The 12,067-nt window shown below is 42.8% G+C and overlaps 1 protein-coding gene across 1 annotated transcript in view; it reads left to right on the top strand.

The window, feature by feature from the left end:
• OPCML (opioid binding protein/cell adhesion molecule like) overlaps window positions 1–12,067 on the top strand; it is a 1,692,348-nt gene that overhangs the window by 644,515 nt on the left and 1,035,766 nt on the right. The window lies entirely within an intron of this gene.

The raw sequence follows: 12,067 nt of genomic DNA on the forward strand, positions 1-12,067 counted from the left end.
AACTGAATATTACTCAGAGTTTTACCCTCCCTAGAAATTAACCATACCACTATTTCTCTCCATCGTGTTTTAGTCTGAGAGTGGAGAGCATAGCTATGTCCCTTTGTCCACATACAGGAGAATGGCAGAGGTGGACTTCTGGTGACTCAGTCTTTAGGAGACTGGCGTCCACTGTCTCCCAAGGGAAGCTGGGTAGAGACTGTGAAACCTGTAGCCCTAAATGGGCCAGTAAGAGAGAATTTAGCAACTAGTGGAAGCAGGGCCAAGGGGATTCCAGGAGCTTTGGACAGAACAAGGACAAGTAGTGAAGCACAGAAAATTGACATTGAAAGTTGCCTGTTTGAAAGACACACAGCTTTGCTTGCTGCAAAACTAATTATTATGCAAATTTATGCTAATAAACTCTGCCTTGAATGTTGTTGAGAGGCTGCCTTTTCCCGTTAACACAGCTGTAATGAAAGGTAAATTTGTAATGCAGATGCCCGAGGTAATATATCCTAAATCCCTTTGTGGTGTAATGGACTCTCTCTCACCCCACCTGACACAAATGACACAAATGTCAATTTAAATTAGTTTCTGCTTTGCATATTTATTGAAGCTTTATTTATTGTTAATATGTATTAAGGACACCAACTAAACAGTCCCCACTACTTGTTAGAAGTGGAATTTAGCAGGGAGCTGGGACTGGCATTTGTTCATCAGGAGGTGGAGGAGTTTTTTGGTTCTCCCAGCTACAGCGGCAGCATCAGCTTGGATGGTGCCAGAACTGTTCTCATGTCTCCCTCCTTCTCTGAGCTCACTATCAGATGAGGCTGTGCAATGAGAGAGCAGTTCTATCAAGAAAATTATTACGCAGCATTTTTAAGAGTTAATGGTCTTTGTCACCTCTGCTTTGTGTTTGCGACACCGCCCAGAGCTGCAGAAGGAACATGCTTCTGCCACAAAAAAGGAATTGTTGTTGAGCAACAGTGTCCCCTTTGGAAGCTCAGACACACTCACACACACACACACACACAGACACACACACACACACGTAGGCATACATACCTCACACTCTTCTATATACACACAAGGGCTCACACCCAGTGCCATGCCCTCTTTCCTCTTGTGCACACTTTTGTTTCACATTTGTGCACACTCAGGCACTCCTTTCTTCTGAGAGACAAGGTCCTGCCCACCTCCTCTGCTGGTGTTCCATTTGTACTCAAGCACATAAACCACCACTCGACCATGCACCCAGCTACGGTCTTGTGTATATGACACTAATTCCTTCATGAGTAGGCAGGACAAGCATATGTGCTTGGAAAATTCCTCCAGGAAACTCTGATATGAGCCTTGTACTATTAGATGAGGGAAACCACACTAGACTGCAATAATCTTATTCCTATTTCTGTCACTTTTTTAAAAATAAAGTGCCTGCTGTGTATCTGGCATAATGTTAAGCATTTTACTCACACTTTTTTGTTTTTCTCTTACAAAAACTTATAATGTGGGCATCATTATCCCTACTTTTTAGATGGAGAATCTGAGGCTTTTTGGGTTTAAACAATTTGCCAAAAGTTATCCATTTATTATGCATAGTAAATAAGATTCAAATATATGTTTATGAGGCTCCAAAGCTCATGTGTTCATGTTCTTTGTTTTTGTTTGTTTGTTTTAACACTAGTTTTACTGTTGTAAAATACAGAATAATATTTATTTGTCATTTTAAAAATTCTTAAGTGTACAATTCAGTGTCATTAAGCAACCTTCACCACTATCTATTTCCAAAACGTTTCATCTCTTCAAAAAGGAACTCTACCCCTATGAAGCAATAACATCCTATTTCCTGGTAACCTGTAATGTACTTTCTGTGTCTTTGTTTATTTTAGATATTTCATATACAAGTGAAATCATACAATATGTGTTTCTTTGTGTCTGGCTTATTCCATTTAGCAAAATGCTTTCAAGGTTCATCCATCTTGTAGCATGTAGCCGAACTTCATTCCTTTTCATAGCTGAATAGTATTCCATTATATCTCACATTTTGTTTATCCATTCATTTGTTGATGGACCCTTGAGTGTTTCCACATTTTGGCTATTGTGAATAATCCACAATGAACATTGGTGTACACATTGGGGTACAAGGATCTGAGTTCTTGCTTTCAGTTCGGTATGCCTAGGCGTGGGATTGCTGGGTCAGGTTCTTTTGACTGTACAATTCTGTCTCCCAGTGAATATCTCCATAAATCTGAGTTTTAGTTTCTTCTGTTATTTAAAATGTTGGATTCAATGATCATGAAAACTCTTAGATTCATGCAGCTCCAAATAAGTTATTCTTTGATATGTAAATAACTGTTTTCTGATCCTGATCGTCTTCCTTCCATCTTTCATTGTGATCTAAGCTTAAGCTACTTACATGCTTAAGGGTTTTTGACTGATGACACACATCCCTTTAGTTACCTATGGGTTTCCTATTGGGCACTTTGACCCTCAATTGTTTTGTCTGACACAAGTATCAAAAAACGAGTCTACAGAGAATCTGGACTAACTCGACACAGCAAGATGTGGAGCCAGTTGTGTTCATATACCCATTGCTGTCGAATCAATTCCAACTCCTCATGACCTTATAGAACAGAGTAGAACTGCCCCATAGGGTTTCCAAGGAGTGGCCGGTGGATTTGAACTGCTGACCTTTTGGTTAGCAGCTGATTTCTTAACCACTGCACTACCAGGGCTCCATAATATATATATAAATATATATATAGACATATTGTCCGTCTGCCAAAATCCTCCATTGTTTACATGTTGTGTACCTAAAATTTCCTTCATATGAATAACTCCTTCGAGTCAAGTTATCCCAACAGGGCCCTGTGAACATGTAAATTCACATGGGACAGAAACATACCAACAGTTTGTGCCAGGTAATTCACTAGCATGTATTTATCAGATACCTGAGCCAAAATGGGAGAGCACAGAGAACGGAGCACATGATTTTTGATGAAAAAAGTAAACTGGAAAAATCTGCTTCATAGTCACTGCCCAGAAGACAGGCTTAGAACTGGCTTCCTCCTTTACCATGGTGACCTAGAAAAAGACTGCCACTGGTATAAATCCACTATATATAAATAAAAATCTAACTGATAAGGATTAAGAGGGAAAAAAATCATTTTGTGGCAATTTAGGGGCGAATTGTCCAAGCCAAATTTAAGGGCTTCTTCATCTTCTTAAACCTATGCTCGCTCTAGTCCCAATTCTTAGCTCTGTCCCTGAAAACCAGAATACCTAGGATTCCACATTAGAGTTTTAGTACTTTGACTGAAGGAACTAGACTAGCTATAATGCTGAGTCTAGAATAAAAGGACAATTTGGGTTGTGACAATAAATGGAGAAAAGGTTTAAAATGAGGTATGCTATTTTATGTTTAGTAAAGAAATATATTTTTATTATTAAAATTATAAAAGAAATGTGAAAATACTGAACAATATGGAGAAGAGAGTAAAAATTACCTATAACTCTACCTTCAAAGGGAACCATGCTTTAGATATTGGAACCACCCTCTCTCTATACCATAGGACAAGTTCCTAGAATTTTGTGTGAATATATCATGAGCATTTTCCCATGGGGGAGCAGAGTTTGAAGGGGGTGGTTTGGATAACACCCCACCCTGGGAATGGCACAGGCTCGGGGACAAGCCACAGAGGGGATCAGGGATGACAGTGCTGATCTCTGGGGGAACGTCTGAAGAGGCAATGAAGAGGTGGACTTCATCCACCTTGGCGTTTGCCAAGATGTACTTTGGGCATAGGAAAGTGTTTTATACAGTTGATTCAAATCACATTGCCTCCCTGGGTCTTAGCTTACTCCTCTGTAAAATCAGAAAGCTGGGCTAGCACATCTTTAAATTTTCGTTTAGCCTACGAGTTTGTTCCATTTGAAAAAGAAGATGAATTTCTGCCAGCCCTGAGTTCTCTCAAGGGTTAGGCCAGGGTCAAGCATGAGAGCGCCAAGATCCAAGACTTTCTTACTCCAGTCCCCAGAGGAGTCACCTAAAATAGAATGGAGCTAGTGGTTATTGAAACACTGAGCAGCAATTTGCAGGAGGAAGAGCCTGGAGTCTGCACTCAGAAGACCCCATTCAAGGCCAAGCTGCACCCTTGACTGGCTTCGGATTTCTGAACAAATGATTTAACCTCTTTGGGCTTCCACTTCCTAATGTGGCTATTGGGACTAATTCTACATTCTTCAAAGGGTTGTTGTGAGAATGTGTTACTGTATATGGAATTGTATTATAAATTCAAATAGACTTTCTGCCGTAAGTTAGCAACAGTGTGATTCCTTAGAACAAAAATGTAATTGCTTATTATTAATTTTTCTATTTCATTTGTTTAGTGCTTTTATTTTTCAGAGAACTTTCACCTCTATTATCCTATTGCAACTTTACCAAGACCTGGGAGATAATAGAGCACGAGGTATCAGCCTCATTTGCCAGATAAATAGAAATTCAAGATATCCCAATGACTTGCACAAGGGCACGCAGTGATTTAATCGTCTGCTGGAATCCACAAACAGAACTCAAAATTGTATTTAGCCTGATATAATGAATAGATTGTAAGACTCAAGTCTTGTGTTCTTAGTTCTACCTTGAGCTAACAAAGAACCTTCAAGTCTTAGATAAAATAAGCGGGCTGGACTGGCATTTTAAAGCCCTTTTCAGCACTGTTGGCCCATTATTTTGAGTGCTCGGAGAACATTTCTATTGTCTGGCCACTGGCTGTGGTTTAAAGTGCACAGACAATAGTCGAAGCTTGTTCTCTGATTACCCGATTGGTTTCCCTCCAAGGGGAGGGTCTTTAGCCGGAGTGGATGAGAGATGGGCCGGGGATCCTGCCGAGTCACCCTGGACTCAGCCTCCCTCTTTGCTAGACAGCACTGTAGGCAGGGTGCTGCTGGCACGATGGTGCTGAAAAGGCTGCTCTTTTTCTAGCAGTATGGGGAAACTACATGAGGTGGCCTCTCTGTCTCTATGCCCAGAGAAGATGTTTTTTGTTCATGTCAGGAGGTGAAGATAAAGGGCTCTTCCCCTCACACAGCATGCACAAGAAAGAGACAGCAAACAAGGCAAGATGGGGTACCAGTGTTACCGGGGGTCTGAGGTCTTGCTCAGCAAGGCAACGGAGACACGAAAGGGGTGAAAGCAAAAGAAGCAGCTTTATTTGGTTGGCCAAGCGAAGGAATACACCGGGGCTTTCGTCTCCAAGATGGCTTCCCAAACAATAGCTGAAACACCTTTTATTAGGGGCAAAAAACTGAGGGAGGATCCTGGTAGGAAGATGCACGGTCGTTGACTGGTCTGGCCCGAAAAGGCGTTCTCGGGGCGGTTCCATCGTCTGCGCTTGCTCAGTCCAAAAGGGGAGGGTCTCTCAAACTGGATCTTAGGCTTGGACCCTTCACTTCTGAAAATCTTCCCCCAACCTTGGACCGCCGAAGTTTGGTTCTGTCTGGCAGGAGAAAAGTTCCGGGGTCCGGGGTCACCCCAGAGGACGAGGTTGAAGGTTCTGCACATGTCAGGCGGGCTAGATCTGGTCTTAAGTGGTTCTGTGGTCTGCGAGCCCGGCCTCTTTTTTTTTTAACCTTGGGCAGGAAGTTGGCCAGTTGCCTAAAAAACATCTGGAGAAATGAGTTAGAAGGGGAGAGGGCTCGTGCTACTCTACTTACAAAGAAGTTGGGGGTTGGTAATGGTGCCTGGAGGCTGTCTGCCTCACCACCTTCAGGTATAGGATTCTGCCTCTAAGCGTTATTGTTAAGGGGAGGTCAGGGGAGGCTTCATTAGGTCATGAAGGATGAAGAGTTTAGGGAGTGGAGGAGGAAGGGAACATGCTCTAGGCAAAAGGAGCCTTAGCAGGCGTGCACACCTGCAGCAGGGCCTGACCTGCCATGGCTCAAGGGGTGCCCTGGCCTAAATGGTTCATGTGAATCTGCTCAAGTGCCCATTCACAGGCAGAAGACACCGCCTTGAGGGCTGGCAGATGGACTTTGAGGTCCCAGTTCCTGGCTGGGGAAGCCAGAAAAGTACAAGACTATCAAGGACCACAGGCCCCTGAGGTAACATTCATCGGTCGTGCACAGTAGAGTGACATCTGGCCAATCTGGCCACCGGCTTGAGAGAAAAAATAGACATAGTTTATAAGCCACCACGTGCTTCCAGGGCTGGCCTGTAGGCTGTGGGGTGCCACCCTGTAACTCTGTTGGCAATATCACCAGCACTCCTTCCCCCCTTCAAAGGCCACTTCTCCTTTTAAGCTGATGAACTCTGTGGGCATTGCATAAACTTTAGAAACGCAGTCTCCAGGGGTGTGTTGTTTCTCATGGCCTCAGTTAGCTGCCTGCTTTGGGCTCAGCACACAGGCCGCTTGGCAGTGCCCTTCACAGGCCTGACCCTGTTCTCCCAGTGGGGCCTCACACGTCTGTCCAGCCTGGTCCTGCTGCGACAAATTGGAGCCATTTCCTCTACATTCTGCTCTCTGTCAGATAATGTCATTGGTGTTTACATCATCATCTCGGCTATCATTCCTTCAACCTCCCGCTACACTGACCCCTGGCGGTTCTAGCCCTCCTCTTTGTTTTATGTCGAGTTTTGCTCTTATTACTATATATAAAAATATATAAAGTGTCTTGGTGATTGTCTTGTTGACAGAATATAAGCTGCATGGCAGATATTTTTTCTCTTCATTGTTGTATCTTTAGTGTCTACAACAGTGTTTCACATATATATGTGTATATTTTAAGGAATGAATAAAACTTCTCTCACATTTGTTAAATGCCTAATCCATGTCAGGCAATGTGGTTAAAGAGGTCAGTAAGATACAACCTCTGCCCTCATGGGTACCTCCAGCTGATGAGGCTCTTCCTAAACACTTTCCCCTATTAACCAGCCCCCAAGTTCCATTCACCAGTTCTTAATAATGAGCCAGTTTGGGAGTGAGGACAAGGAAAGCCAACTGGCCTCTGTGTCAACATGAGGACTTTCAGGAGATGTCCTCTGGGGGTGAATGGTGTAGCTGCCAAGGAGGAGCCCGTGGAACCCAGTTCCTGACTCCTCCCTCAGGGCGCCAAACTCCCTTTCCATCTGGCTCTCTGCACTGTTTGGCTGCCACTGACTACATCACGGACAGTTTATTTGACTACATGGGGAACAGGGACTCCTGCCCCCAGATGTGGGGAGCAGCCCAGTAGCCCTTTAGTCCTGGTGGAGGAGGAGTGTGATCTTGCAGCCTCAGCCAGGAAGCTGTGGGAGGCCTGTGCAGTACTGGAATCTGGCCACCAGGTGGAGACAAACCTCCATCAATGAGCCAGGAAAGTGGAGCTGGTGATAAATCACTTCTTCAGCTCTTCAGCCTACTGATTCCGGAATCCCCTGCTCTCCCTGCCCCTGGCAACCAGGAGTCTGTGGAGCCAGCCCTGTTCCCCCCATCACCCTCTCCAGTGCTCTGTCTGCCTCCTCATTCCCTTCTGTTGGATCAGTCTCCTTCTTTCCTTTGAGAAAAGGGTACTATCTAAGGTGCTTTAGGAAACACTTTTTTAAAAAAGATTTTGAAGCAGCATCTGCACAGCCCCATCTACCTCCTCACACCTTGGAGAGATCAAATCTCACTCATGGTCAGCCAGTTTTACATAACAACAGGAATATTTCTCTCAATTCAGGACCTGCTTTGAAGATCTATCTCATAGTAATAACCACAAGCTGCTCTGTAAATGACCTTTTTTGAGAATAAGGTTGATGACAACCTGACAGCAGATAAATAGGACCCAAATCATATTTCACATCCCATTAGAGTGTGCGCTAATGCAGACATGCCTCATTGGCCTAACTGCAGAGCTCACCGCAGAGCACGAGGCCCATGGACCTTCACACCAGCGCAGTGTGCGTTTGCTGCTTTGTGACACACACAAGAAGCAGGCAAGTCTGCTATGTAACAACAGTACCATGGGCAGTGGAAAAGGAGTCCATATGGGCAGCCAAAACCAAAACTACCAAACCCATTGCCGTCAAGTTGACTGTGACTCATAAGGACCCTATGGGGCAAAGTGGAACTGCCCCATAGGGTTTCCAAGGAGTGGCTGATGGATTCGAACTGCCGACCCTTTGGTTAGCAGCTGAGATCTTAACCACTGCACCACCAGGGCTCCGTAGGACTCTAAGCCTCTGCCGTATCTCAGAGCCTTGGCTGTTCTGGTTAACTTTTATAGAATGGAGCAGGAACTGGGCCTGCCCCCTGGGGTGGTTGGCCTTGGAGGGACAAACCCAGCAGCATGTGCTGACAGAATAACTAGCATAGTAGAATAAATCAGGAAGACAGCAGGATCCCTAAAATTTCATCAGACAGGCCAAGTGCTGTGACAGGCACAAAGCAGATAGAACAAGCGTATGCTTGTCTCTATAGACCGTGGAGTCCTATGAGGGCATCTGGGAGCCACCAGCACTGGGGAGGTTAATCAGGACTTCAGTCACAGGCTGACTGCCTGAAGGTGACTGATAGAAGAAGTTAGAGTTCCACTCACAGAGAGACTGGGTCATGATGCAGGTCACCCAGGCCGAGTTTCAGGTGCAGGTAATAACTATCATAGAGAAAAATCACGAAGCCTGGCTAAAATTGAAAGTAAAGAGTTTTATTGAGGGAATAGAGAGAGCTGCAGCACAAAAGAACATTGCAATGGGGAAACGTGAGGTCCCAACAAATGGAACACATGAATCCAAGGGGCAGCAATTATGGGCACGTAGTTATAGGGTCCATATGGGTTGGAACTGACTCAGTGGCAACAGGTTTTTTGGTTGGGGTTATAGGGCTGGAGATGGAAGTACAATACACAATATTCTGATTGGTTTACAGTGAATGAGGTCAGTCAATCAAAACCCAACCAAACCCGATGACCTTTTTGTTAGCTGCCAAACTCTTAACCACTGTGCCTCCAGAGCTCCAAGTTTAGTCAAAGGCGAGACAAAATAAAGCATAATCTTAGACATTACTGATGACATGTATACATTGATTGGCTAAAAGACGTAATTGAAAGACATGGGGTCAAGGCTTGGCGGGGGTGGGGGGAGCAATGACATGACTGGAATTTTCAGGAGTGGTCTGTTAAAAGTTACCTTCCAGAGCGTCAATCTCCAGAGGAGATTGGGAACAAAGCGTTTCCATCAAGGAACAAATGAGTTTCCAGGAGGTGTTCACATTCTTTAGCCTGACCACAAAGAAACTTATTTCCTTAACAATGGTAGGGGTTGGTCCTAGGCAACAAACGTAGAGTCTAGGGGAAATGTTGCATTGAGCTCTTAGAGTTAGCTCAGTCATTTTACAAATAGGTCAGACGCCTCTGTTTTGCTTTTATCCCTTATCATAACACACACTACAGTTATCAAAATAGGTATCAATGATGTGGTTGCTGAAACACACTGTTGTTGTTGTTAGTTTCCATCAAATCATCTTCTACTCAGGGAAACCTTAGTATAACAGAATGAAACATTGCTTGGTCCTGTGCCACTTTCATGATGGTTGGTATATTTGAGGTCATTATTGAGTCTATTGTGTCAGTCCATCTCACTGAGGGTTTCCCTACTTTCTGCTGACCATCTTACTTTACAAAACATGGTGTCCTTTTCTAGTGATTGGTCTTTCCTGATGACCTATCCAAAGTAAATGGGCTGAAGTCCCGCCATCCTCATTTCTAAGGAGCATTCTTTTTCTTTTTTTTCCTCAGTTAAGCTGTTATCTTTTTTTTAATACAATTTTATTTATTTTGTAATGGTTGTTGTTGAGAATATACACAGCCAAACATACACCAGTTCAACAGTTTCTGCATGTACCATTTAGTGATATTGATTACATTCTTTGAGTTGTGCAACCATTCTCACTCTCCTTCTCTAAGTTGTTCCTCCCCCATTAACATAAATTCACTGTCTTCTAAGGTTCCTATCTAATATTTCGAGTTGATGTTATCAGTTTGATCTCGTATAGATAGTTCTTTAAAGAGACAATGCTCAAGGAAGACATTTTTCACTAGCTAAGCTAAAACTATTGTTTGGTTTTAAGAAGACTTCAGGGGGTATTTTTTGGCTTAAGGTTTAAAGATTATCTGAGGGCTATAATTTCAGGGGCTTATCCAACCTTCATGGATCCAGGCAGTCTGGAGTCTATGAGAATTCGAAATTCTGTTCTGCATTTTTCCCCTTTTGATCAGTATTCTTCTATGGAATCTTTGATCAAAATGTACAGTAATGGTAGCCAGGCACTATCCAGTTTTTCTAATCTCCTGGCAAAGAAGGCAGTTGTTCATGGACGTACTTAGCCACACATTCCATATTCTCCTTCTGTTCCTGACACTACTCCTTCCTTTGTTGCCCCAGATAAATAGAGGCCAATTGTGCTTTGGATAGCAGCTTACAAGATTTTAAGACCTAAGGCACTAAGCAACAAACTAGGAGGTAAAACAGAAGCACTAAACATGTTATTAGGCCAATTAGCTTGGATGTCCCATGTAACCACCACCCTACACCTCCAAACTAGAAACAAAATCCCATGAGATTTCTGGCTGTACATAAGTAGCCTCAGCAGCTACTCTTTTTTTTTTTTTTTAATATATCTATCTATATAATATACTTTTTGTAAATATATCAACTTTTTACAGGTGTACAACTTATTGACAGCAATTACAATAATTGATTGTGCAACCCTACTCTTAATCAATGTGATATTTCCATCACTGTTAACTCCCCTTTTGTCCCTTCCTCCTGCCCTTGGTAACCACTGATAAACTTTGTTGTCTATACATTTGCCTTTTCTTATCGTTTGATATAAGTGAGGTCATACAATATTTGTCTTTTTGTGATTGTCTTATTTCACTAAGCATAATGCATTCCAGCTCCACCCATATTGTAGCATGTATCAAGACTTCATTTCTTCTACTGGCTCAGTAGTATCCATTGTCTGTACGTACCACATTTTGCTTATCTATTCATCTCTTGATGGGTATTTAGGTTGTTTCTACCTTTTGGCTATTGTAAATAGTGCTGCAGTGAACATTGGTGTACAAGTCTCTGAGTCTCCACTTTCAGGTCTTTTGGGTATATACCTAAGAATGGAATTACTAGGTCATATGATAGTTCTACTCATAGCGACTCATCCGGATATAGGGTTGCTGTGAATCAGTATCAACTCCACGGCAACGGATTTGGGTTTTTTTGGTATGGTAGTTCTAAGGAGTCCTGGTGGCACAGTGTTTAAAGTGCTTGACTGTTAACTGAAAGGTAGGCAGTTCTAACCACCAACCACTCCATGGTAGAAAGATATGGTAGTCTGCTTCCATAAAGATTTCAGCCTTGGAAACCCTATGGGGCAGTTCTACTCTGTCCTATAGGGTCCTTGTGAGTCAAAATTGATTCAACGGCAGTGGGTTTAGGTTTTTATTTTTTAATTTTTGGGGGAAAGATGGTAGTTTTATTTTTAGTTTCTTGAGGAGCTGCCACATTGTTTTTCACAATGGCTGTACCATTTTGCATTTCCACCAGCAATGGATAAGGATTCCAATTTCCCCATAGTTTTACCAACATTTGTTGTTTTCTGGATTTTTTTTGTCTTAGCCATCCTTCTGTTGCCGTTGAATCAATTCCAACTCATAGCAACCCTATAGGACAGAGTAGAACTGCCCCTAGGGTTTCCAAGGAGCAACTGGTGGATATGAACTGCTGACCTTTTGGTTAGCAGCCAAGCTCTTAACAACTACATCACCAGGGCTCCATTTAGCCATCCTAGTTGGGGTAAAATGTAAAATCATTGTGATTTTGATTTGCATCTCTCTGATGGCTAATAACACTGAGCATCTTTTCATGTGTTTGGTGGCCATTTGAATGTCCTCTTTTGTGAAAAGTCTATTCAAGTCCTTTGTGCATTTTATGATTGGGTTATTTGTCTTTTTGTTGTTAATTTGTCAAAGTTTTATATATATTTTTGTTATTAGGTTCTTGTTGGACATATGATTTCCAAAGATATTCTCCCAGTTGATAGCTTGCCTTTTCACTTTTTGGTAAAGT

Source organism: Trichechus manatus, unplaced genomic scaffold (genome assembly GCF_000243295.1).
Source record: "Trichechus manatus latirostris isolate Lorelei unplaced genomic scaffold, TriManLat1.0 scaffold00064, whole genome shotgun sequence".
NCBI classification, from domain to species: domain Eukaryota; kingdom Metazoa; phylum Chordata; class Mammalia; order Sirenia; family Trichechidae; genus Trichechus; species Trichechus manatus.